Consider the following 22388-nt stretch of genomic DNA (forward strand, 5'->3'; position numbering starts at 1 on the left):
GAGATGCGAAAGGACTTGTAGGGTGTGCATTGGGACAATTTGTTTTATGGGCAGGATGTAGTAGAGAGATGGAAGTCTTTTAAAGATCAGATTTTGAGAGTGCAAAAGCTTTATGTTCCTGTTAGGTTAAAAGGAGGGGCAAAAGGTTTGAGAGAGCCGTGGTTTTCAAGGAATATTGGAAACTTGGTTCGAAGAAAAAGGGAGGCATACATTAGATATAAGAAGCATGGAGTTAAGGAGATGTTTGAAAGATACATTGAATGTAAGAGGAATCTTAAGAGAGGAATTAGGAAAGCTAAAAGAAGGTACGAGGAAACTATGGCAAGCAGGGTGAAAACTAATCCAAAAGAGTTCTACAAATATGTTAATGGTAAGAGGAAAGCTAGAGACAAAATTGGTCCCTTAGAAAATCAGAGCGGAAAACTGTGTGTGGAGCCTAGAGAAATGGGGGAGATATTGAACAGTTTCTTTTCTTCGGTATTCACTAAGGAGAAGGATATTGGGAGATGTGAGATAAAAAAAGCAAATTGGGTAAATATGGGGAATATAGAGATTACAAAAGGTGTAGTTTTAAGGCTTTTGAAGAATATAAAGGTGGATAAGTCTCCGGGACCAGACGGGATCTTCCCCAGTACATTGAGAGAAGTGAAGGAGGAAATAGCAGAGGCTCTGGTGGTAATTTTCCAAATGTCATTAGATATGGGGATAGTGCCGGAGGATTGGCGCATTGCGCATGTGGTTCCGTTATTTAAAAAGGGTTCAAGGAGGAAGCCTGGCAACTATCAGCCTGTAAGTTTGACGTCTGTGATAGGTAAATTAATGGAGAAAATTCTTAGAGATAGTACTTATAAACATCTGGATAGACAGGGTCTGATCAGGAGCACTCAACATGGATTTGTGGGAGGAAGGTCATGTTTGACCAATCTGATTGAATTTTTTGAAGAGGTGACTAGGAATGTGGATGAGGGTAGCGCAGTGGATGTTGTCTATATGGACTTCAGTAAGGCCTTCGATAAGGTACCACATGGAAGGTTAGTTAGGAAGGTGCAGTCTTTAGGTATAAATTTTGAGATAGTCAAATGGATTGAACATTGGCTGAAAGGGAGAGGCCAGAGAGTGGTAGTGGATAATTGTCTGTCAGGTTGGAGGCTGGTGACCAGTAGTGTGCCTCAAGGATCTGTTTTGGGCCCATTGTTGTTCGTTATTTACATTAATGATCTAGATGATGGGGTGGTGAATTGGATTAGTAAATATGCAGACGATACTAAGATAGGTGGAATAGTGGATAATGAAGAAGGTTTTCAAGGATTGCAGAGGGATTTGGGCTGCTTAGAAAAGTGGGCTGAAAAATGGCAGATGGAATTTAATGCTGATAAGTGTGAGGTGCTTCATTTTGGTAAGAAGAATCAGAATAGGACATACGTGGTAAATGGGAGAGCATTGATGAATACAGAAGAGCAGAAAGATTTAGGAGTAACGGTACATCGTTCCCTGAAGGTAGAAACTCACGTGAATAGGGTGGTGAAGAAGGCTTTTAGTATGCTGGCCTTTATCAATCATTGCATGGAATATAGGAGTTGGGAGGTGATGTTGAGATTGTATAAGACGTTGGTGCGGCCTAATTTGGAGTTCTGTGTGCAGTTCTGGTCGCCTAATTATAGGAAGGATATAAACAGAGTGGAGAGAGTGCAGAGAAGGTTTACCAGAATGTTACCTGGGTTTAAGCATCTAGAATATAGGGAGAGATTGGACAGATTAGGTCTTTATTCTTTGGAGCGTAAAAGGTTGAGAGGGGATTTGATAGAAGTATTTAAGATTATGAAAGGGATAGACAGAGTGGATGTGGAGAGACTATTTCCGTTAAGAGGAGGAAAGATTAAAACAAGAGGACATGAGTTAAGAATTAAGGGGCAGAGGTTTAGAGGTAACATGAGGGGGAACTTCTTTACTCAGAGAGTGGTAGCCGTGTGGAATGAGCTTCCGGGAGAAATAGTGGCGGCGGAGTCAATTGTATTATTTAAGAAAAGGTTGGACAGGTATATGGATGAGAAGAAGATGGAGGGTTATGGGCATTGTGCAGGGAGGTGGGACTAGAAAGGGGTGTTTGGTTCGGTGCGGACTAGAAGGGCCTAATGGCCTGTTTCCGTGCTGTAATTGTTATGTTATGTTATGTATAGTTTATTTAGATTACTGATACTGTATTGTAATTTTATAATTTTATTCTTAATTTTTTTAATGTAATCCTCTATGTTATTCATGTTGTAAAATCTTAAATAAAGTTTAAAAAAAAATAGTGAGACATAAAACCAAATAAAAAAACAGGAGTAGGAGGCCATTCAGCTTTTCATGCCTCCTCCACCATTAAATATGGACATGACTAATCCTGTACCTCCACTTTCCAGCATGAACCTCGTATCTCTTGATTCTAATATTTAAAAATCTATTGATTTCTGACTTGAATATGCATTGCAACGAAACCTCATGGACAATAAATCCTGAAGATTAACTACCTTCTGAATAAAAATGTAGAGGACATCCCTTTTGAATGGTCATCCTTTTATTTTGAGACAGTGACACCTTAGTTGGACACTTACACCAGGAGAAATATTGGTTGTCCACCTTCCTCGATAAAACTCTTAAAGTTGTGTGCTTCCTGTCAAGGGCTGTAAGTCCTGGAGTGAAATCTCAGCAATACATTGATGGAGGCCTGGTTACTAATATTATGAAGAGGGGAAATCATCTTATGCATTTACCAGCATTAGGCCAGGGTAGATATGGCCATGAGCTGACTTAATTCTAGCTTAAAAGTAAAACATGAATTATTTTTGAAGTAAAAACACAATGCTGGAGAAACTCAGTAGGTCAAATAGTATCTTTATATCGCAAAGATAAAGATACATAACCAAAGTTAAACCAAGGTCACCTGTAAATTGGAGGAGCAACATCTAATATTCCATCTGGAATGAAATGGCATTAACATTGACCTCTCCAGTTTCTGATAGCCTTCTTCCCAATCTCCCTCTCTTCCCTAACCCTCTTGTCTTCTTTCTTCCAGCTCTCCACCCCCTTCCCTCTCCTTTCACAGAGCCATTCCCCTTCTCCCTGTTTGCAGGTGTGCCCCTCCTCCCTTATCTATTCCCTCAAGCCTGTGGGACTGTGTTCCTCCCCCTGCTACCCCCCCACCCCACCATTTTGTTCGGGCACCTGCCTGCATTTTGCTCATACCTTGATGAAGGGCTCAAGCCAGAAACATTGGTTATGCCAATGTTTACTTTGCTCTGCAAAGTGTTTGACCTGCTGAGTTTCTTCAGCATTGTATTTTAATTTTAATTCTAGCTCAACTCACGACAAATACTGGCCCATTTGTAAGTGATTCATCATCTTCGATTATAGCCAATGTGGTAAACATGATTGGTATTTTAGTCAAGCAGTTGTGAAAACAATTTTCTATTTGAAAATTAAATAAAATAAATTAAAAATCTGAAGAGGGCTATTTATGGAAAGTGTACTTACAGATTCCTTTTCCTTCACCTGCTTTGCCTTATCCCTCTAACAAGGTGAACTGTTCTAGAGTATTGATCCATAGGCTGTTCCTGTGTATCTAATTCTTCATGTACAAGCTGAGAATAGGATTTTCAGAGGGCAAACATCAACTTAGAGCTCAGTGCTGGTATTCTGAGATCCAAGTTAATGACTATGAGTCAGAAAGCAGGATGGAGATCAAGAATCTGGTTGTGTGGTGCCAGGACAACAATCTTGCTTTCAATTTCAATAAGATTCCACCTGCATCGTTATTGAATGAAGATCTACCGGCACCAATGCCTGAAGAGGTCGCACAAAATCAGTGAACCGGTGCGGACTCGAAAGGCCAACATGGCCTGTTTCCGCTCCGTAAATGGTTATATTGTACTTCTCAGTGGGAATCATTTCATGGCATTCTGGAGTAAGACTATTGATTTGTTTTTCAAGCGCAACTGGAGCTATCAGACTGGTGGCTCAAAATAAACTACAGATGCTGGAAATCTTTAAAAAAAAACAAAATGTCAGAAGCACACAGCAGGTCAGGAAAGAGAAACCAAGTTAATATCTTTGACCTGACATTTTAACTCGAGATTTCTTTCCACAAATGCTGCCCGGCCTGCTGACTTTATTACATAATAGCGGATGCAATAAATTAGCTAAAGCAGCGCACAATAGAGCAGATTTAAATACTTTTGATCTCTTTTTGTAGAGTAATTGATATTTTGGATACATGGGAGATTTGGGATATTCTGCCAGTCTTAATTGAATTTGAAATGATATTTCAGAGATGAAAGACTGGTATATTCTCCAGTTCTCTTAAAAAAAACTTGCAGCTTAGTCTTTGAATAGTACTTTTGAATAATATGATAAATATATTTTACTACAATTTTTTCCATCAAAAATCAACATCAATATAATTTATAAACTTTCAGACTGAAGTTGAATGCAGTTTATCTTGGAATGAAATGAGATGTGATGAGATTTTAGCAGGTGATTAGAAATTTAAAGTGTAGTACACAAGTAGTAAATAGCCATCACTGTGGTGATAGAGGGCTAATGGTACTCCTGACCACTAAAGGGAGTTGGAGATGAATGCTGCACCTTAGATTAGGTACAAAAAATGGCTGCACCATGCAGAAGTGAGTCATTAATAAAATATTGTTAATATAAAAGAACCCAAGTTTCTTTAGTACTTAAAAAAAACATGAAATGGTACCAAGAATGTGTATCAGTCAATACCAGCAGGAAACATGGAGGGTGTGAAGAACCTGATGCTAATAATTGGACTGGGAACATTGACCATGAGTGGCGGTTTTTCAAACAACAATTCACACTGTATCTGCAAGCCTTTGGACTCGATAGCAAACCAGATGCACAGAAGATTGCACTGTTACTTTCCGTGGCAGGACTTCAAGCACTAGAGGTGATCAACACATCTATTTTTGCCGAGACAGATGACCAGGTTAAGTTCCACAAGGTTATTGCAATGTTTGATGAACAATGCTCACCAAAGAAAAATGAAATATTTGAGAGATACATGTTTCGCGTGTGTGCAAGCAACTACGGGCAGAGTTTCATTACTTTCTTAATGAACTTGAAACTAAAAGCAAAACATGCAATTTTGGATTGTCTCAAGATTCAACGATCCATGATCAAATTGATAAGAAAGTGAGAGAGAGGTTGTTACAAGAGACAGAGCTTACTTTAGCTGGAGCTGTGAAGATATCTCACGCCAGTGAATTAACTCAGCAGCATGCAAAAAAATTCAGTGAGAGTCAGTGAAAAGAAGACATAGCCACAGTTTCTGGACACATACATAAACAGAGAACAAGATATAGGAAGCAACAAAAAAATGGAGAGACATTCAATTGTAATTGATGTGGCACTCAGCATGCACCAAAACAATATATGCAAAGCAATGTTTTTCCAAAGGGAAACAAAACAGAAGTGAAAGTGTGTGCACTATAGAAGAAACTGCCCTCAGTGAAGCATTCTTCGTAAGGCATGGTGGTGCAGGAAGATTTCAAACCAACAGACCCTGAACAGTCAAGCATGAACAGAGTTGAGCAGGACAAGTGGACTGTGTCATTGCATGGAAATAGAGCAGATGTTCCTTTCAAGGTTGACATAGGGGCAAAGGCCAATTTGATCTGTAAGCGTGACATCAGGAGAATGAAGATAAAGCCATTCATCCATCCATATTCTGTTCAGCTTAAGGCCTACAATGGACAGTGCATTGACAAGAAAGGTACATGTCAACTAAAGATGAAAGTTAAAGATAAAGGGGAGCACATCGTGTTTTCAGTGGTCCCAAATGGACATGATTGGTGACAGAGCACGTGAAAACGTAAACCTAGTCAAGAGAATGTATTGCATTAACAGCAGCAATGCACAGAATAGCGTAGAGGAAATACTGGATCATCTTCCAGATGTCTTCAAGGGATTTAGAGTTCTACCTTTCATCTATAAGATCCAGTTAAAGGAGGACACTCAACCAGTAGTGCATGCCCAAAGCGGGTTCCATTGCCACTAAAAGACAAGCTCAAAGCAACAGCTTGACTGAATGATGGCACTAGGGGCCATAAAGAAAGTGGAGGAGCCCACAGAATGGGAGATTCAATGGTGTGTGTCAAAAAGAAGATCTATACATGTGTATAGACCCAAAAGACTTGAATGCCAATATAAAGAAGAAATATTATCTGACTCCAACCAGAGATGAAATGACGTGAGTTGTCTGGCAAAGTTTTTCACTAAATTGGATACATTCCAGCACGTCGTTCTGGGCCCTCATGTAGCGGGCCTTCAAGCCTTCTATGGCAGACTTGTAAGTAGCACAATCTCTGATGACAGCGAACCCCTTGGGGCTGACTTGAGAGAGAAGGGCAGATCTCCAGAGACTATCGGAGTTGAAGGCGTCTTGTGTGGCCATCAGGTAGGTCTGGAAGTGCTCTAGCCAGTAGGTGAATTCCTCCGGAGTCTCCGGGGACAGAGGGTCCATCTGGAGCATGCCTGGCTTCAACAGGGCTTCACTCCTGCTTCAAAGTTAAGTTATTAAAATTGTAACATGACTGATTGCACTCAGAAACAAGCGAGGAGTACAAACACCCTTTTAATAGCTTACAATCAATGGCCAGTAGATACAATAGTCCTCAGGTGAATCTGAGGTAAGGTGGGAAATCCAGGTTTTATATTGGCATAGGTGAGGGTGGAGCCAAGGGAGGAGTCAGCCATCAGAACAATACACAGACAGTGAATTCCAGTTCACTGCATGTTATGGTCTACCAACATTCATGGCAGAGACAGACCATAAACCATTAATAGCAATAATCAAGAAAAATCTCAGTGATATGTCACCGGGAATCCAAAGACTGATGATGAAGTTACAGTGTTATGATTTTGAATTTCTGTACACACCAGGGAAACTTGTTGTGTAAGCTGATGCATTATCCAGGGCAACAATGAAAAGTGAAGCACGAAATGAGAGTTTCACAGTACTGATGTGAATCTCCATGTGAATTTGATCACTGAATCTCTTCCCATATCTGACATGAAATCCAAGCAGATCACAGCTGAAAAAGAAAAGGACATAGTTCTGCATCAAGAATCTGAATGAAGGATGGCCTAGAGGTGAATGTCAGGCATGCTACAACATCTCAGCAGAGCTGACTGTTGTCAATGGGCTTCTATTCAGACGGAGCAGAATTATCATTCCTCAATCACTGCAACAAGAGATGCTGAAAATTAGAACCTTAGAATGAGAAAATGCAAGAGATGCCAGAACTGCTGTTCATTGGCCAGGGATAAATGCTGGCATTGGCAGGATGGTTTCAAACTGTGAGGCCTGTCGGAAAAATCATGCAAAACAGCCAAAGGAACCCATGATAATAACTGACTTACCAGAGGAGCCATGGCAGAAAGTTGGGACTGATCTGTTCCACCTGGATGGAAAGAATTACTTGCTGGTTATTGACTATCTATCGAACTATCCTGAGATTGTGCTGCTTCCTAACATGTCTGCTGCCTGCGTGATCAATTATATGAAATCAATCTTTGCAAGACATGCAATTCCTCATATCATCTACAGTGACAATGGACTATGCTACAGCTGTAGAGAATTTCAAAACTTTGTAGAAGGGCATGATTTATATCCTCTGCATCCACAGTCAAACAGTAAAGCAGAGAAAGGAATTCACATAATTAAACAGTTGTTCAAGAAAGTACAAAACAGTGGTTCCAATCCTTATTTAACTCTGTTGAGTTACCGAGCTTCACCACTTGAACACGGTCTGCCATCCGCTGAGCTCCTGATGGGATGTAGACTACGCACCACATTTCCTGGCTCTGCAAACCCAAACAAGAGCAGAAATGCAAATGGAAACAAAAGCATCTGCAAAGGAGACAAAACACGAACTATGGAAAGTCAGCAAGAAGCTTAGGGCCACTGGCACAACAGAGACTCAGAGATTCCAATACCTGGGACATAAAAGCCACTGTTTTGGAGGAAGTAAATCCAAGATCCTACACTGTCAGAACACAGGATGGTCAAATATTGAGGAGGAATCGAAAGACTCTGCTGAAGACATGAGTGTCACTGCATGAACAGACAAATGCAGAAGATCCAGCCTGCACAGCAACAGAAGAAACACCACCAGTGCTAGATAGTAGTGGACCGACGGAGCCGACACTCACACCTGTGTTGAGAAGATTCACATGCACTATCAAAGCATCCAACAGGCTGCATCTCTTAAAAAAAAGCACACAAAAAGTTTATGCTGCTGATGTTTATCTTTAAATTGAAATGAATACTGTATAAGTGTGTAATGTTGCTAGACTGAACATCCTAAGGAAAGTGGTTGTGGTGATAGAGTGCTGACCACTGTAGGGAGTCAAAGATGCTGCACCTTGGGTTAAATAGTAAAAATGGCTCACGGTTGTGAGATGTGAGTTAAATATTGTTAAAATAAAAGAAGCCAAGTTTCTTTATTACTTAAAAGAAACATCTCAATCACTAGCAATTTCTTTCAGGAGAATCATTTCTAACCAGAGTTCATCTAACTTTGAAGACATTTCAGTGTCTGTACTGGAATGTTTTATAAGAAAAACAGGGTGACATTGATAAATGAAAGAAGTGCCATGAAGTAGTTGTGAGGAGTAAAATGGTTATTGGAAAGTTCTTGGATCTCCATGGCAACCTCAGTGGATTTCAATCATGTATGTGAGTTGAATGCCAGGAGCAATCTGACAATAGAAACAATGTAGGTTTGTAAGAAAACAAAATTTTCTTTGCCCTATTCTCTTCTTTACCTGTAACATAGCTAGTTACAAGCAATACGTAGAAAAATATATCAAACAGCCTCTAAAGTATGTGTTGTTGCAATTTTAGAATTATTAGATGAATTGTTGATTTTTTTTCAAAATCATGTGCAACATTTATGTGGATTACATATTCAATAAAAATGAAGGGCTCATATACATTTTAAATTACAGTACCTAAATAATTCAGACACTTTTTTGACTTGTGCATTTTGAATTGAGAAGGAAACAATTACAATATTTAAAGGAGGAAATGATCATTATCTTCAAGAGGACCAGGAAAGACCACCCTCCAATACACATCAAGAACTCAGTAGTGGACAGAGTAGAGAGCACCAAGTTCCTCAGAATCCATTTAAGAAATGACCTATTCTGGACACATCACATCTCCTCACTTGTCACAATCTACCAGGATTGTTGTCTGAAGAGGGCATGCAAAATCACTGAGGACCCCTCCCACCCTGCACACAACATCTTTCAGCTACTCCTGTCAGGAAAGATATAGGGGTATCAGAGCTACCACCACCAGGCTGAAAAACAGCTTCTTCCCATGGGCAGTGAGACTGCTGAAGAACAAAGGAACTGCTTGAACTAACCATCTGAGACTCTAACCTTTACTAATCAAAATGTATTTATTTATTTATTTTTATATATGTATATTTTTTCTGCATGGTATTTTTGGTGTGTCTTCAAGTTTTGCCCTGAGGACCAGAGAACGTTGTATGGTCGATGGTACTTGTGCATTTGGATTATAATAATCTTGAATTTGAACTTGAAACATTTGGACAAATGCATGGATAGGAAAGATTTAGAGCAGAGGTGGGCAACTTTTTTAAAAACTCACATTCTACCTTAGGTATTCCCTATGCCATAAGTGCTCTGTGATTAGTAAGGGATTGCTTAAGGTTGTATATGAATGGGAAGAAAAAGGTTTGAAAACTACTGTTCTAATCATACCGAATTGACTCGTTATATGCATGGTTTCATAACTCCAAAGGAAATAGGTCAATGACATTTTCTCTGAAGCAAAATATTTCACTAACAATTGGGTCTAGAGCAGTGGTTATTTACTTCCACACAGTTGTTTTGTGTTCTGTTTTGGCCAAAACAAAAATCACCCATCCCCATTTAGGTTGAGATTTCAGTTAACAGAATTCCACATCTTTTTTCCAATGCATTCACCACTTTTCCTTCCTTCCACTTCTGACCACTCCACTGTCATCTTGATCTGAAAGACAGAATAACATAATATTAATACCACATTTCAACATCGACTCACACTACAAAAAACTGACAGAAATATACAATTAACTCATCACTGTGTGCATTCCCTCAGTGCTTTGCTGCCACATTCCTTTCTCTGTGCCACTGCTCTCATCTAGTGGAAAAAATTGCAGATGGAGGACAAGCTTGTGCAAATCTCGACCCATACATTGTAACTTCCAGCTCAGTGTGGGAACAGGGGTAGTAGATTGTGGGACATCATTGGTAATCAGTAGTAGGCAGTTAAGAATGGCACAGCAATTAGCTCTGCTGCTGCACAGCTCTGATGACCTCAGTTTAATCCTGACTTGGTGCTGTCCAGGTGGTAATTGCACAATCCCCTGTAACTGTAAGTTTCCACTGAGTGCTCTGATTTTGTCCTATATCTCAAGGATGTGCTAACTGGTAGGTTAACAAGCTGCTATAAATTTCCCCATCATCAGTGATGGCATATCAGGCAGGATTTGATGGCTGTGTAAGGGAGTGACCTTGAAATTACCCGTACAATGTACAGAGTCAGTATCATATAAATCTGAGGAAGTACACATGGGGATGGGAGCACATTAAGTATTAGCATCTCTCAGCTCTGCTACTGGTTACAAATTCTGTGACAGCTGTTTATATAATAGCTGGCGTTCTGCTCTGCTGGACAGTGAACTGATGCAGCTGATACAACTGTGCTTGAACCCTAATCTTCTGCAGTTACTATGTGGTGCATGTGATGTGTTTGCCATGTTTGAGCAGTTGTCTGTGCATGAAAAACGGGATAAACGTTTTAGAGACATCGTGATTTTGTGATTTTTGTGTTGGAACATTTAAATGCTGTGTCCCAGCCCTTAAATGATGGGTGAGTGATTACATTAAGCAGTATTTGCAGCGGATGGGAAATGGAATTTGTTGAAAGATTCACAGTATTGATAGTTGCCCATTCAGAGCCAGCTCTTCAGCGCTTGACGTCCTGCTTTGCGTAAACTGCCAAAATGTTTGGCCTGGAAGTCAGCCTGAAGAAAACTGAGGTCCTCCATCAGCCAGCTCCCCACCATGACTACCAGCCCCCCCACATCTCCATCGGGCACACAAAACTCAAAACGGTCAACCAGTTTACCTATCTCGGCTGCACCATTTCATCAGATGCAAGGATCGACAATGAGATAGACAACAGACTCGCCAAGGCAAATAGCGCCTTTGGAAGACTACACAAAAGATTCTGGAAAAACAACCAACTGAAAAACCTCACAAAGATAAGCGTATACAGAGCCGTTGTCATACCCACACTCCTGTTCGGCTCCGAATCATGGGTCCTCTACCGGCACCACCTACGGCTCCTAGAACGCTTCCACCAGCGTTGTCTCCGCTCCATCCTCAACATCCATTGGAGCGCTTACACCCCTAACGTCGAAGTACTCGAGATGGCAGAGGTCGACAGCATCGAGTCCACGCTGCTGAAGATCCAGCTGCGCTGGATGAGTCACGTCTCCAGAATGGAGGACCATCGCCTTCCCAAGATCGTGTTATATGGCGAGCTCTCCACTGGCCACCGTGACAGATGTGCACCAAAGAAAAGGTACAAGGACTGCCTAAAGAAATCTCTTGGTGCCTGCCACATTGACCACCGCCAGTGGGCTGATAACGCCTCAAACCGTGCATCTTGGTGCCTCACAGTTTGGCGGGCAGCAACCTCCTTTGAAGAAGACCGCAGAGCCCACCTCACTGACAAAAGGCAAAGGAGGAAAAACCCAACACCCAACCCCAACCAACCAATTTTCCCTTGCAACCGCTGCAATCGTGTCTGCCTGTCCCGCATCGGACTTGTCAGCCACAAACGAGCCTGCAGCTGACGTGGACTTTTTACCCCCTCCATAAATCTTCGACCGCGAAGCCAAGCCAAAGATTGATAGTGTGTGATGGGCCCATATTTATGAGGCTTAACTTTTCACATTCTTCTGAATTTTTCTCCTGACACAATGTACCCAAAGTTTCCCTGAATACCTATGGATTGATGATCTCACACATCCTCATCAACTTAATTCCAAATTTCCAGAGGTACTGGAAAATCTGAGTGATCACTTGACATGTTTTCATTCAGGTCTTCCAACAAATTTCTAGCACCTGTAAATTGAGTTGTAACAGTGATTGCACATCATGGAGCACATCATTGTTTAGTTTCAATTATCACTAGGTTGGCTTGCACTGCCTCAAGTATGTGCCAATACTTGCTAAAATGCAGTTAGTGTTGGCTGTTTATTGAAATCAGAGGAATCTGTGGAGTGTTTGCTATGTTGCACTGATTAAAGTGTATGTGAATTAATCACATAGCGTCATGTCAGCATAAATTATTTTGCTTGATATTGTGAGCGATTTATGAGTTTTCAGAGGTAATATTTTAATACTTTTGCTCAAGAATTATTTGGTTGTTAAGGTGATAAATTATAGGCAAATAGAACTCTGTACTCTTTCCAATAGAATTGGAAATTGAATTGTTCAAGTGCTTTGGAAATGCTGTTTTCCTGCTCTTTTGGTTCATTTGTTGTTTAAGAAAATGTGCTGAATATCTTAAATTGGACTTCCAGGTGGCTACTGGATGGCATAACAGCAGTAAACAGGACCTCCTGTTCATTTTAAAACTCTTCCCATTCATACACCTTTAACTTTTAACCAAAGTGCTTTATATTTTGCCCCTTCACTAATTAATATTGCTGTATTTCGACATGGCCTGCTGCAAAAAATGGTAAAACAGCAAAAATGGCAAAAAGGTGGAAGAGACAGCCACCTTGACGCATATTCCAGTTCTGACACGTTGAACAAACATACAAAGGAAATAACCACAATGGGTAAAAGAAACTCGATGGGAAACAAAATCTGCTCTTGAAAAAGTCTTACAGATGATATCAGCAATTGACGATCGCTTGGGAGCTGTGGAGATTGGTTTGGAGTCAGTTAATGAATGTGTTGACAATCTAGAAACTTTGTTCTGAAATGTCTGTTAAGAATCTCATGAATCTCATTAACTTTGAAAGTGGTTGATTTGGAGAATAGAAGCAGGCATCAAATATATGGATATTGGGCTTAAAAGAGGACATGGAAAATGGCCAGTTGACTGACTTCTTTTCAAATTTAGTCATGGAGGTTTTTGGAAGGGAGTTTTTTTTTCCACTAAACCCGAGCTTGACAGAGCTCATTGGTCCATAGCTCCCAATCCAACTTCAGGACACCACTCAAATTTGGTCATCACTTTCGAAGATGGTCACTAGGAATTTCTGAAATCAATGGAAGAGGCATGCAAAGTTTTGATTCTGAAGTTTTTTTTTGTTTTGAATGGGGAAGTTTGGCCATTCTCTTTTTTGGTTAATTGAAGGGGTAATATTTTGTTTGATAAATGGTTTAATAATTTTGTGTTCTCTTTATTTTTTAATTTTAGCTTAATTTGTTTCCTGTTGACAGTAAAGATTTAATTGGAATATATTAATCTTACTTCATTAATGTTGAGAATAATGACCCATTTTGGTTATTCATTTATTAATAGTGCAAGTAATACAGTGTGTGTAGTTTATTAATTGACCATGGAGAAAATATGGTTGTACGCTTCACTTATTGTATGATCGTGGGAAGAGCAGAGCCAACATTAAAATAATGTATACGTGCACAGTCTATTTTAACTGCAGAAAATTTCATATCATTCAAGTATAGGTTTTAGATACTTATTTTATTGATGTTGAAAAGTAATAAGTGGATCTTTATATTCTTTGGGGGTTTTCTTTCATTATTAATGATATGGTATTATTTTGAATGCTTGCTGTTTAGCAGTTTTGATGAATTTAACATGTCAGCGTACATTTTTTTCTTTTCTGCTGATAGTGGGAAGGAGACATGAATTTATTAGGCATGCACTTGTATTTCTTTACTGTAGACTTTTTCATTTTCACTTTGATGTATTCTTTTGTATAATTTTTTTATTGTCTGAGAAAAAAAGTAATTATTCTTTTAAAATAATGAGCTATACTTCAACAGAAGTGTAAGGATTTAAAATGTTTTTTTAGCTTGTTGCTGCTCTTTTTTTGAAAATTTTATTTAATTTCACATAAGCATTAAAAAACATAAATCCTTTATCCAAAAATAGTGAGAAATTAATACTTATAGAGAGTTTTTTTAAAAATCCCCTCCCATCTTCCCCCTCCCCCCAACAACCCAATAGAAAAAAAGGAAAAAAAGAAAAGAAGAAGAAAGAAAACATCAGGATAATATTTATAAAAACTTACTAAAGCTATCAAATAAAATTGAACATATTTTAATTTTCTTAATTTTAGAAGTTGGAAGATTCAGGTTGAGTGGTTAAAACTTAATTCCTACAATTTGTAAACATGATTCTCAAATTTTTTGAAAGTTTTCAAATTTGTTACGTAAATTATAATTATGTAATCTTTTCAAGTGATATACAACTACCTATTTCAGTATTGCCATCTATCCATTCCGAAATACACATCTGATTTCCAAGATATTTCCACAAATTTTCTAGCTATGACTAGGGCTATTTTAACATTTTTTTGGTATTTATTTAATTTCAATTTTAATGATCTCTTTTCAATTTTTGATGTTCAACTTCAGTTAAATGTATTTCTGGTAATAAAAAAAACAATATTCACTTGCATCTTTTTCATAAATAACTAATTTTTTTCTTTTAATCCAATTTTTAATCCTGTTAATATTAATACTTTTAAAAATTGCCATTTCACCAATTAATTATTATGATAATAATACCATCTCTCATCCATACCTCATCACTTCCAACTCCTGGTTCTGCTACATTATCATATATAACACTTATTATCAGCTATATGTAATTTGTTTGTCCTTTTTCATTGTTGCCAATACCGTTCTTTTAGCTTGTTCTGTTTTAAGCTGCCAAGCTAGTATTTTGTGCGTTTTTTCTCCTTGCTCATAATACTTCTGCTTTAGAGAATGGGAAAGAAAAGGAATTAAAAGAATAGAAAATTGTTTTTTGGGAAATAATTTATTATCATTTGAACAAATAAAGTACAAATATGGAATAACTCATGGTACAATGTTTGCATACCACCAACTGAAAACATACTTAAAAGACAAATTGGGAAGCAGACTGAGATTACCAGAAGGAAGCAGCTTTGAATATGTGATTACAGACACAATGATAATTAAAAGATTTATAACAAGCATGTACATCAAGCTGCAAGACAAAGAAAATGATGAAATAAGCTATAAACCCAAATAAAAGGTTTAAGGTCAAGGTCTAAACATAAAGATAAAAAATGAAATATGGGAAAAGCTATGCTCCGGAACTATGAGAGATATAATAAATACGAGGTTACGCATGATACAATATAACTGGTTATACAGGCTATAGATCACACCCAAAAAGTTAAATAAATGGGATCCAACAGTATCAGATAAATGTTTTCGCTGTAAGAAGGAATTGGGAACAACAGCACATGCAATTTGGGCATGTGAGAAAGTGAAAAAATTTTGGGAAGATCTAAATCAGATATTAAATAAAATCACTAAAAGCAACATACCAAAAAAGTCCAGAGATCTTTCTTCTAAGTAATATAAGAAGTAAAGAATTAGGACTCAAACTGGATGAAGCACAAAAAAGATTTATTATGATAGCCTTAGCTGTAGCAAAAAAATGTATAATGTCAACTTGGAAATCAGAAGAAAGCCTGAGAGTACAGCAATGGTACATAGAAATGAATTAATGTATTCCATTGGAAAAAAATAACATATAATTTAAAAAATAAAGTCACATTATTTGAACAAATTTGGGAACCATACATGGAACACAACAGAGAGGCCTACTGTGGACCTCCACCCCCTAAAATTATAGAATGAGAAGAAGACAAAATGAACTAATCCAGTGTGTAAAAGTAGATGACACAATTTTCTTATTTATTTTTATTGTGTGATGACATTGTTTATTGGGTTTATTGCATTGTATATGTTGATCATTTAATGGGTTTGGAGGGGGATGGGGAGGGGGAAAAAAGGGGAGAAATATATATTCAAGAGGGAAATGTGTGTATGTATTTTCATTAATATGGTTCATAGTGTAAAAAATTTTTAAAAATTAAAAAAAGAAATGAAACTTTTTAGGTAATTTTATGAACAATTATATACTTCTGAATCATTACAAGTTTATGTTAATATAGATAATTATTCATCACTAATAGTATTACCTAGTTTAACTGAATTAGATAAACATGAGCTTGATAGTCATTTACTGAATGAGAAGTTATAGAAGCACTTAATTGTTTACAAAATAATAAATCTCCAGGAGAAGATGATTTTCCTGTGGAATTTTATAAAGAATTTAAAGATTTTATAATTCCTTTGTTTATGCAAGTAATAGAACAAGCTTCTAATGTGTGTGATTTTTCCAGACACTTTTTCGACAGCATAATCTTAGTTATTCCTATAAAGAATTGAGATCTATTAAAAGCAGTTTTGTATAGACCAATGACATTGTTGAATGCTGATTATAAAATTATAGCAAATATATTAGCAAGTAGAATTAATATTTTTACCTGAATTAATAAATACAGATTAAAATAGGTTTGTTAAAAATAGGCAATCTTTTGAAAATGAAGCTAGACTATTAAGTGTAATTCATTTAGCACAAAAAAGAGGAGACTTAAGTGTAACAGTAGCATTAGATGCAGAAAAGGTCTTTGATAGATTGGAATGAGTTTTTTTCTTTAAAGTTTTAAGTAAATTTAGTTTTGGATTTACTTTTATAAATTGGATCAAAGCAGTCTATAAGAGCCCTAAAGCTCTAATGGACAGATATCTCAATCATTTAATTTAACAAGATCAAGAAGGTAAGGATGTCCTATATCTTCAGCTCTGTTTTTATTGGCTATAGACCCTCCTACGCAAATGATTCATACAGATGAGCAATTAAAAGGTTTCAGGGTAAACTAAATGGAACATAAGATTAGTTTATTTGCAGATGATGTTTTAGTATATTTGAGTTAACTACAATTATTGTTACCTAGACATTGTTAGGTCTGCTTTGTTCAAGAATGAGTGAGTCAGACACCAGACTGAGTCGAAATCAAGGTTCTTTATTACCGGATTGTAACACTTACAACTAACAGTGTTAGTTGGAGAAGGCGCATTCTCCTGATATCAGCAAGTGGTGTTTTTTTATACCTCAGGACACATACTTAGTAAATTATCATTCCATTACACTGTCCAATGAATAAGCTGTTGCTACCCTTCACTGTTAATCTGCTGCTCATCAGCTTGTTAGTGCCAAGCTTATCTTGAGTGTACAAGGTCACATCTGCATTCTGTTACTCCTTAGTACTGGGTGACTCCTTCTCCGGTCCCATCGAAATCAGATACTTCTGATTGCTGTTTTAGATGTGGTGATGAGATTGGAACTTTTTTACATTCAACTTGTATCCTGTTCAAAATTTAAACTATTTTGGATTTCTATTCGCTTTTTTTGCAATAAGTAACTAGTATTGTTTTTCTGTTAAATCCTGAATTATTGTTGTATTTTACCTTACAACATCATGATCAATTGATAGAGTATGGAAGAATTCCTGGTTATAAAATTATTGGGATAAAAGTGAAGTTATGCCATTAGTACAAGGTGATTATTTACAATGTCAAAGAGATATTCAATTTAGATGGACTAAGGATGGGATTAAGTATTTGGGGACATGTATAGATAATGATTTGAAAAATGTAAATAAATTAAACTATGTTCAATTGCTTAAGAAAATAACTGAAGATTTGAAAAGATGAGAAAATTTACCTATAACTTTAATTGGAAGAGTTAATTGTATTAGAATAAATATTTTTCTGAGAATCCAATATTTATTTCAAATTTTACCAATTTTTATTCCCCAAAAATTCTTAAACAAGTTAGGAAATTTCTTTGGAAAGGTAAAGTAGCAAGAGTATTGATGGAAAAAGCAATATGGAAGTATGAACAAAGTGGATTAGAACTTCCTAATTTTAAGAATTATTATAAGGCGGCACAATTGAGGTTTCTTGCTTCTTTATTTGGGAAAATTAAATATGCTTGGGTGGAAATTGAGTTAAATAAAATTGGAGAAGAAAAAGTTGAAGAGTTTGTATCTAGATGGGAACCAAGATTGATGACTGCTGACAGAGATGCTCCATTATTGAAACATTTGGAATGAAATTAATTAAGAAAATGATGGAGGCTCCTTGTCACCAAAGATGCCATTAGTTAACCCTCATAACTTTCTCGAAAGATAATCCATTTTAAAATATGTGGTATTTTAAAGGAATTTGTAAAATAGGGGACTGTTATGAAAGTGGTCGATTGATGACATTTGATCATTTGATATGATATTCCTCGTAATGCTCTTTTTTGTTTCTTTTCAACTAAGAGCCTATTTGAGAGATAAATTAGGACCACAAATTATATCAATGAATTGTACGGATTTAGAAAAATTGGTTACTGATGGAATTATTAAGAAATTTATTTCTTAATATTTCACAGGAGAAAATGCATAAATTAGGTTTATATAAGTCAAAGGAAAGATTGGAACAAGTCTTACATATATCAATAGATGAACAGACATGTAAAAATTTGTGTAAAGATATTATGATTTATGCAATTAATGTAAGATGTAGGTTGTTTCAGTATAATTTTTTACATCAATTATATTTTACACATCAAAAACTGAATAAATCGAAATCAGATACTTCTGATTGATGTTTTAGATGTGGTGATGAGATTGGAACTTTTTTACATTCAACTTGTATCCTGTTGAAAATTTAAACTATTTTGGATTTCTATTCGCTTTTTTTGCAATAAGTAACTAGTATTGTTTTTCTGTTAAATCCTGAATTATTGTTGATAGGAAATTTTAGAAATATAATTCCTAAATTAGATTTATCAGATTCTCAATTAAAATTTGTTAAATTAGCTCTGGTAATAGTGAGAAAATATATTGCTATTACTTGGAAATCTGATTTTTTTTTATATTTGGAAGATAGCAAACGGAAATTCAATGTTGTATTCCATTAGAAAAAAAATTATGTATAATCTAAGAGGTAAATATTCTATCTTTTTCCAGATTTGGAACCTATCTGTTCAAATAGTAGGTTTAAATTTATAACATAACATAACAATTACAGCACGGAAACAGGCCATTAGGCCCTTCTAGTCCGCACCGAACCAAACACCCCTTTCTAGTCCCACCTCCCTGCACAATGCCCATAACCCTCCATCTTCTTCTCATCCATATACCAGTCCAACCTTTTCTTAAATAATACAATTGACTCCGCCGCCACTATTTCTCCCGGAAGATGATTCCACACAGCTACCACTCTCTGAGTAAAGAAGTTCCCCCTCATGTTACCTCTAAACCTCTGCCCCTTAATTCTTAACTCATGTCCTCTTGTTTTAATCTTTCTTCCTCTTAACGGAAATAGTCTATCCACATCCATTCTGTCTATCCCTTTCATAATCTTAAATACTTCTATCAAATCCCCTCTCAACCTTCTACGCTTCAAAGAATAAAGACCCAATCTGTCCAATCTCTCCCCATACTCCAGATGCTTAAACCCAGGCAACATTCTGGTAAACCTTCTCTGCACTCTCTCCACTCTGTTTATATCCTTCCTATAATTAGGCGACCAGAACTGCACACAGAACTCCAAATTAGGCCGCACCAACGTCTTATACAATCTCAACATCACCTCCCAACTCCTATATTCCATGCAATGATTGATAAAGGCCAGCATACTAAAAGCCTTCTTCACCACCCTATTCACGTGAGTTTCTACCTTCAGGGAACGATGTACCGTTACTCCTAAATCTTTCTGCTCTTCTGTATTCCTCAATGCTCTCCCATTTACCACATATGTCCTATTCTGATTCTTCTTACCAAAATGAAGCACCTCACACTTATCAGCATTAAATTCCATCTGCCATTTTTCAGCCCACTTTTCTAAGCAGCCCAAATCCCTCTGCAATCCTTGAAAACCTTCTTCATTATCCACTATTCCACCTATCTTAGTATCGTCTGCATATTTACTAATCCAATTCACCACCCCATCATCTAGATCATTAATGTATATAACGAACAACAATGGGCCCAATACAGATCCTTGAGGCACACCACTGGTCACCGGCCTCCAACCTGACAGACAATTATCCACTACCACTCTCTGGCCTCTCCCTTTCAGCCAATGTTCAATCCATTTGACTATCTCAAAATTTATACCTAAAGACTGCACCTTCCTAATTAACCTTCCATGTGGTACCTTATCGAAGGCCTTACTGAAGTCCATATAAACAACATCCACTGCGCTACTCTCATCCACATTCCTAGTCACCTCTTTAAAAAATTCAATCAGATTGGTCAAACATGACCTTCCTCCCACAAATCCATGTTGAGTGCTCCTGATCAGACCCTGTCTATCCAGATGTTTATAAGTACTATCTCTAAGAATTTTCTCCATTAATTTACCTACCACAGACGTCAAACTTACAGGCCGATAGTTGCCAGGCTTCCTCCTTGAACCCTTTTTAAATAACGGAACCACATGCGCAATGCGCCAATCCTCCGGCACTATCCCCATATCTAATGACATTTGGAAAATTACCACCAGAGCCTCTGCTATTTCCTCCTTCACTTCTCTCAATGTCCTGGGGAAGATCCCGTCTGGTCCCAGAGACTTATCCACCTTTATATTCTTCAAAAGCCTTAAAACTACACCTTTTGTAATCTCTATATTCCCCATATTTACCCAATTTGCTTTTTTTATCCCACATCTCCCAATATCCTTCTCCTTAGTGAATACCAAAGAAAAGAAACTGTTCAATATCTCCCCCATTTCTCTAGGCTCCACACACAGTTTTCCACTCTGATTTTCTAAGGGACCAATTTTGTCTCTAGCTTTCCTCTTACCATTAACATATTTGTAGAACTCTTTTGGATTAGTTTTCACCCTGCTTGCCACAGTTTTCTCGTACCTTCTTTTAGCTTTCCTAATTCCTCTCTTAAGATTCCTCTTACATTCAATGTATCTTTCAAACATCTCCTTAACTCCATGCTTCTTATATCTAATGTACGCCTCCCTTTTTCTTCGAACCAAGTTTCCAATATTCCTTGAAAACCACGGAATAATTTCTTTGTATAATTGGTTATACTTTAAAATATCTATAAAAATATTTTAAAAAGAATATATTAAATCGCCTTGTGTAAACAACTCTTGTAGTCATGATCCAACAGGAATTTATTATATTCTGCATACTAGAGCTGATGACAATGAAAAAGAAATCTGTTTGTTTTTATAGTACACGAGAAGCTGCAACTCTGTGGATTTGTTATATTCTGATTACAAACACGCTTTTAAAAGATTAAATAAGGTATACATTATGAAGAGTGAACAAAGGAAAGCTGGAAGGTCTCAGCAGGTCAAGCAGAAGCCATGGATAGAAATTGTCATTCAGCGTTTCAGGTCCAAACCCAGGGTCGATGCAAGCTTTGAACCCCACCCCCCCCCCCCCCAAGTGAGGTGTTGTACCCACATATGCTAGCAAACATTGCTTGCCATCAGACCTGCCCCTGTCCTTGTCACTAGTGTGCATCAAGCGTCACTAGCATCTAGCTTGACACACGCTAGTGACTCTCTCAACATTAAAAGCAGTGCTTTCGTTGGAGGGATGGAGGACAATAAAGATCATCAGCAGGTAGGTACCAGCATCCACCCACACCTATTCCGCTGAGCGAGTTTACGATCATTGGATTGTGCCCCTCCCGACCCCACTGGTTATCCAAATGCCCCCCTCTAATACTCATTCTGGTGTCAACCCTATCCAAACCCTTTATTGGCACTGAAGTGAGGAGGTGAGCTATCAAGTAGATTAAAGGGGGAAAGAAGTGGGGAGAGGCTGATAAGAGCATTTGAAAGTGTAAGAGGGGAGCAGTGTGAGAGAGCTTCGCAGAACTTCACAGAACTCCATTCAGAGGGGGGAAGAAAACTTCAAAGAAGACATGCCTTGAGAATTTGCAGTAAAGTAGAACAGTGGAAATGAAAAAAAGCAGGGGCAGGAAACTTGAGTGAACACAGAAAAGCTAAAGGGACTGAGTTTGTCAGACAGCATCCATGAGAGAGAGAGAGAGAGTATTAATAGCATTGCTTCAGCTTTTTTAATGGAAATTGTGAACATTGTGTTCGATGTTTCAGAGTTGAATAATAGAGGTTTATATAATTTAAAGTTTCCTAAGCTATCCCAGCAGAAAGGATGTTACCTGAACATTGTT

At 37.5% G+C, this 22388-nt stretch overlaps 1 long non-coding RNA gene across 2 annotated transcripts in view; it reads left to right on the forward strand.

The window, feature by feature from the left end:
• Positions 1-22388, forward strand: part of LOC138739235 (uncharacterized) — a 49854-nt gene that overhangs the window by 14990 nt on the left and 12476 nt on the right. The window lies entirely within an intron of this gene.

This window comes from Narcine bancroftii, chromosome 7 (genome assembly GCF_036971445.1).
Source record: "Narcine bancroftii isolate sNarBan1 chromosome 7, sNarBan1.hap1, whole genome shotgun sequence".
Taxonomy (NCBI): domain Eukaryota; kingdom Metazoa; phylum Chordata; class Chondrichthyes; order Torpediniformes; family Narcinidae; genus Narcine; species Narcine bancroftii.